This window comes from Lissotriton helveticus, chromosome 5_1 (assembly GCF_964261635.1).
Source record: "Lissotriton helveticus chromosome 5_1, aLisHel1.1, whole genome shotgun sequence".
Taxonomy (NCBI): domain Eukaryota; kingdom Metazoa; phylum Chordata; class Amphibia; order Caudata; family Salamandridae; genus Lissotriton; species Lissotriton helveticus.
The window spans coordinates 122,018,881-122,024,978 of record NC_136065.1 but is presented as its reverse complement, the minus strand read 5'-3'; the positions used below and the strand labels follow the sequence as shown (position 1 = coordinate 122,024,978).

The 6,098-nt window shown below is 42.4% G+C and overlaps 1 long non-coding RNA gene across 2 annotated transcripts; it reads right to left on the bottom strand.

The window, feature by feature from the left end:
- Window positions 1-1,092: 1,092 nt before the first annotated feature.
- LOC144753012 (uncharacterized) lies at window positions 1,093-2,819 on the bottom strand. Of its 2 annotated transcripts, none has more exons than XR_013594169.1 (7): window positions 2,790-2,819; window positions 2,400-2,508; window positions 2,187-2,304; window positions 2,019-2,091; window positions 1,813-1,923; window positions 1,634-1,724; window positions 1,093-1,205 (listed from the first exon to the last, which is right to left on the bottom strand). It is a non-coding gene; the product is annotated as an uncharacterized LOC144753012 (long non-coding RNA). The 2 variants fall into 2 exon arrangements; XR_013594168.1 differs by having other exon boundaries at window positions 2,191-2,304.
- Between the last annotated feature and the right edge of the window lie 3,279 nt (window positions 2,820-6,098).

Sequence of the window (6,098 nt, the reverse complement as noted above, 5' to 3'; positions counted from 1 at the left end):
ACAATTCTGGCAAGTTGGGGCTGCTTCAGTGGGAGGGGGGTGGATGGGGCAAGAATGCGTAACATATTGTTGTGGTTATGTTGCAAATAGGGGGAGGGGGGTAGGGGGACTGTTAGATGGGACTAAGAGATTGGGGAATGTTATTCAGAAAAGTAGATAGTCATGGAGGTGTACGCCCCAGAAGGCTTGCAACACCTCCAGGATGGACAGCCTAGTCTGTACACTAAAATTTGATTTCTGCATCTTGAGAAGTGACAGAATACAGGTTTCTGGGAACAAAAAGGCAACCCACAGATGTGGTCAGGAACTAGCAGCCCATTGCCTACTTGGTCTCATACCCCTAACTCCTCTACATCTAGGATTTAATGGACACCACTGACACCAGAAGCCCCGTTCTAAGTTACCTTTGTCAGTGACAACAGGACTTTCATGAAGCAAAAGAGGGATTCCCTACACTTGTGGGAATGCTTCTAGAACTGCATGCTTGAGACTCATGATAGGCTATCACTCGGTAGCCCTAGACAGATGGAACCCAGTGGAAGCCTGAAGCACCCAAAGGCTCCCCTAGATTAGTGGCACTAGTCATCTGAAAACTGCAGGTAAAATAACTCTACCGATCCAAAGAATCACTGGCGATTGGGCCCTCTGAGGGATTTACCAAATCCAGATGGTCTACTGCATTGTGGGAACTGTAGCCCTGCCTTCCATGATGATGCAAGCAACAACCTCATTCCCTGGGACCACAGGACATCAAAGTTACTTTATGCTCAACTTACCGCTTCCAAGGCTTGCTGGTGACCTACTCGTTTACTTATTTTTGGAAAGAAAAGGGGCCCCTACCTAAAAGGATAAACCCTAGTAGGGATAATACAATTTTTTTAGAAGAAATGGACCTGCACACCGGGTTATGTGTATGCTTCTAATACTCTATCACATATTGCAGGGGGATATAAATTGAAATGCCGTGATATATGAGTTTGAAAAACTTCTATTTAATGGTTATTATTTTTTGGCTTTTTTTCACACTTTTTGAAACAATTTTTACAATAAATCACTTTTACATATATTTACATAACAATTGATACACTTCTTATATAATTACAAAACTGCAATAGCATATTTTTGCCCATTACAAAACTAGATCCAACGCGTTTCGGCGGCTGGCCTTCATCAGGAGTTTTGTATTCTGTTATGTCGGTTTGATACTAAAACGGTAGAAAATACTCAATTAATTCTACTCAGCACTAGAACAATCTATATCATGCAACATGTGACAGCAGTTATATCTATATTGTACTCATTTTATTCTGTTAATCTGATAAATGAGCGCTCTCTCCTTGCTCCTAAAGCTCTCTGCCCTAGATACTTACATACTCTAACATTAAAAATTACTATCTACAAATATACAAATGTTATTTACATATATACAAACATGCAAATTACAATAGCATGCAAAATACATTAGATTTCATTTCTCTCGATATTGTCTGATTTGCCATATTTCATTTTCATACTAACCATGAGTCTTTAATATATGTGGAGTCTGAATGTAAGTGACTATAGGTTAATAACCAAGGGCTTCCGTGGGCTATTGGCCTATGGCTTAAATGTACTAAAATGGTGTATATCCTACCTTATATAACTTCAGGGCTTATAAGTCTATGGTGGATATATGCAGAATCATAGTGGGGGCACAGGATACAGTTCTACCGCAGGAATGAAGTCTGGTGGAAAACATGTGAGAACATGGACTAATTAATCTGGGCTGAGAGCCTGTGATGACAAAAATTCACCAATTATGTATTATAGTACCTGTGCAGTGAACTTTTCAAATGACGGTCTGATAGTGCAGAATGGCACGGAGTAAAGCCGTCAATTGCAGACACTCCCCCAAGCTCAGGTACTGTCGAAATGGACACAATTCTACCAAAGAGTGGAGGTAATACAGGATATAAGCATTTGTACTGCCGTGAGGTAAAGCTTACTGCGGTAACGCTATAAATGCAGACAATACCTACTTGTGGCTTGCCTATATGAATGATGCAGTTGCTGTCGGCTCTGTGCCCGCAGAAATTCGTTCAGGAGTGGATGCTGCAACAAGGGCAAGTTTTTTTACAGATTGTACAGTTGCTAGCGTTATATGCAGGAATGGCTACTTGAACAAATAAAATATACTATGAATATACCTACTGAAAGGCGTCAACGAGGTGTATGCACCTGTGGAGTGGAGAAGCGCCGTGAAGGGATCGTGCTAGATGTTAGGATGGGGCTGTTTGTCATCAGAGGTTAGCGCAGAAACATATGCTAAATGTGGGGTAAATTTTGTGCAAAACACGCGATTAATAACAAGCTGTGCATGAGTGGCTTTATGATCCATAGAAATGTCCCTGTGTATGTACCTGCTAATAGTCGGTTGGATGGTGTATCTGCTTCTCTGTATAACACCAGACGTAGGAGAAAGCCTGCTGGAGAGCGGGATGAGACCAAACGGCAATGATGTAATCCTATCTGTCAGGGCCAGCAAGGAAAGAATGAAAATAGTGCTTCAAAATTCCCATGCTATATGCTAGATTGCAGTATAAACGCAATGATCAACAGGTTAACATTACTTTTGCTAAATAGGCCGGCATGGGAAACTAGTCTCCAATTATATTTTCATGGCGGTTAACGTCTAGCAGCAAACAGCTTGTATCTGATAGATTAAAGCCGTCCATAGTCCTGCTAATCTACATAATTAAGGGTGGTATCTGTCCCAGTCTAACAGGATAGGCAAGCATAAGTCCACTTACTTGAGATGTGACCGATACAGTGTACCGTCATGCCCGTACTGCTACATCGGTACTAGAGTGTATGGAAAATATTTAAACTGCCCGGTCCTAATGCCGTGTGACGTCGCAAAGTGAGTCTCGCGATGTTCGCAAGAACGAAGCAAGGGGTGAGTGGGATCATCTACGGCTAAAAAGGGTCGCCATCTTTGAGTGTGATTACTGCCTGGAAACCCTCGTAGGAATATTGTGACCTAAGATGAAAATGCAGGGAGTGTTCTTATTCTGTTGAAAGCAAAGGTTATTCCACAGGTGGTGTGGTAATTACGCTGTAAACGATATGTGTTTGTGAAAAAATCGGGGGAAGAGAAAGAATATCTCAATTTGTCACGGGCTGTTTAATGTATAGCTACCAATACAGAAGTATGCTGGGTAGCGCGAGCGTCAATGACTGGAACCAAATGTACACCATGCGTGAGCAATAGATGCCGGCTAATAAGGTAAACCAACTCGTGTAACGGCGGCCGCCATATTGGAGAGGTGCAAAGGCCTGCCAAGTAGACTAAGTTGTGTACAGGATTACTAAAGGCCTAAAGGTGCAGGAAGCCTGCCAGGTAGACTAAATTATGTGCAGGAATGCTGAAAGCCAGTGTATAGGTCATGGAAGCCCTTGATATAAAAGCCACAGGCACCTACGATGTGAAGGAGTGAACAAGGATGTAAACAGCAACATTGGTTGATTGCACAGTTAGATAGGGAAGGGCCAACCGTCTATAAATTAGACAAATTCATTATAAATGTCTCCCAGATCTTACGAGATTAATGAGGGCATAAAATCACAAATCTTATTTATTCCCTCTCAACCTTTGCATTTTAATCTAGCACAAAACATAGACAGTATTATCTCTTACAGTTAACCATAACATTGGCTCAGATCTAAGTCTATTTGTATGCATGGATCTTATAGCAGTGCTTGTTCCCACGGGATTTCTGAATTTAACCCATTGGTTGATGTTCCAAGCAGAAAAATCCAATAGACCTACTCGTTTACTCAACATTGCATCTAGGGGGGTCTCCATCCGTCCTTCAACCAATGACAACCACCTCCGTAATACTGTTTCAGCGGTAAAGGAAGACATCACATGGCTCCCATTCAGCACCTGGGACAGCCAGGACAACTCTGCACCTAGGCTCTACAGGCCAGGTAAAATTGAACTCACTGTCATGGCATGACCCTGGGACCTATATCACCAGGACCCTGCAAGGGTACCTTGCAACTCAACTTGCAAGTGACCGATAGTCCCTAGTGGTTTTTTCCATTGACCGCAATGATAAAGCTTCCCTATATTATTTTGCACTGATTTTATATTTCGTCAGAAATCTAAAACTCTGGTTATATGTATGCCATTCTATTCATTTTGGTGTCTAAATTAAGATAAAAACAGTCTAATTTTATAAATTGATGTTGGATTTTTTTTTTTGTTGTGTCAATTATTTATCATCAATGTTAGCACTCTGAAATGCTTAATATGCCTGTCTGCTCCTTGCTAACTACCAAGACTGAGTTTAGGATGTATTAGTGTTAATCCAAGGACCATCTTTGGGGTATCATGATAGTACTCATAATGAGGTCAAACCCCCACACCATATAATACTCCACCTTCCTACACTCATCATAAACACATGCATCCTACAGCCTCTATTCTAATGCATGTGGCATTCTTTGCACTTGTACGAGCCCGTCTCAGTTTACTTATGTTTTGTTTTTTTAATTGATGTTCATTTGCAGAATGGTAATGGAACGCCACATTGATGGATCACCGCATGTCACTGTAAACAACTGTCTGTAAAACTAGCTCTTGTCAGACTTAATCAGAAAGGCGAATGCATCAGATACCATCTGCAGTCACGAAAGGAAATTCCACCCAGCTGGCAAACTGGGGACTGCATATCAATGGTGCAGCAGGTGCAGGGGCACTGGGACTCTGAGCCCTGTGGTACCCTGTGAACTCTAATTATTGCTGTATTGTACTTTCTAAAGAGCCCTCATGTGTCTGGAGTGTAATTTTTCTTTCTTTCACTAGGGCCTACTGCACCCTGCTTCACTACTGGTGCCAAATTTGAGTTAATAACCACTTGGAAAATTCAGAAGTGTGCATGGAAAAAAAGGTGTATCCCCTCCCAGGAATCTGACTAGTCTGCTCCCTGACATTTGTAGGGCAGTAAGAGGGAATTCATTGAAGTCATCTTATCACCAGGATAGCCTTCCGCGTGATAGTGTGCTCTACAACTCTGCATAACATAGCATCGTGGTTTTGATTAAGATGAAGTTTTATTTGCCAAAGTCTCAGGAATCCAATCAAGGCTGCAGCAATGTATTTGATTACCAGCGTGATATTTTTCTAAAAGGCAGACACAAGCTATTTCTATGTCTGAGGGGATATGCCCAGATAAAAGAAAACACTGAAGGTATATAGGGTCTATTGGTTATAATTATTTAATTATTCTTTTTTTTTTTTTTTTTTTTTTGAAAACCTTTATTGAACAGAGAAAGCTCACAAATACGGGCCTACAACCCACCAGGGCCGGCCACCACATAACAAAAACAGCAGGAGACATATATCAGGTGTCACAATATACTAAGGCAACGAATCAGGGGAAAGAGCAAGCATCTTAGAGCAATCTCAGGAGCAAACAAATAGAAAGGTAGTTTTCTTTTTTAAAGAACGGGTTTGGGAGGTCAGGAGCCTGGCGGGCCATAACTCAAGCCAGAGGGGCGGGGTCGCGGCGGGCAGCAACGCAGCGAACTTAAAGACACAGGAGAAATAAATACGACAGAGGTATACCAGTAAGTACCGGGCAAAACAACGGGTAGAAAGAAAAGCAATTGTGCACACAATCCACTGCCCGCCCACCGCAGCCACCACCCGTCCCACCGATCAGCACAATAAAGGACCCAAATACCAAAACGATACGAAATGCACCCCCAAGTAGAAAAAAAACCCCACAAAAAGGGGGGGGAGAGGGAAGGGAAAGGGGGAAAAAGGAAAAGGAAGGGACCCCAACCCAACCACCCGCCCCCAGGTGACAAAGCAGGAAAAACAAAATTCCGGTACAAAATCGACCACAAAATAGGAAGACAAACAGAACAAATCACCATCTTTGTAATACCGGAAAAATACACCAGAAAGACACCCGGGGGACAGACGGCGATACAGAGCCCCGAAAAAGGGGATACACAAGGGCCATAGAACCAAGTAGGGAGAAAAAAGGAGGAGAGAAAGACCCCTCCAAAAACAACAACAGACCCTCCCACCCACCCCACAAGCCCTC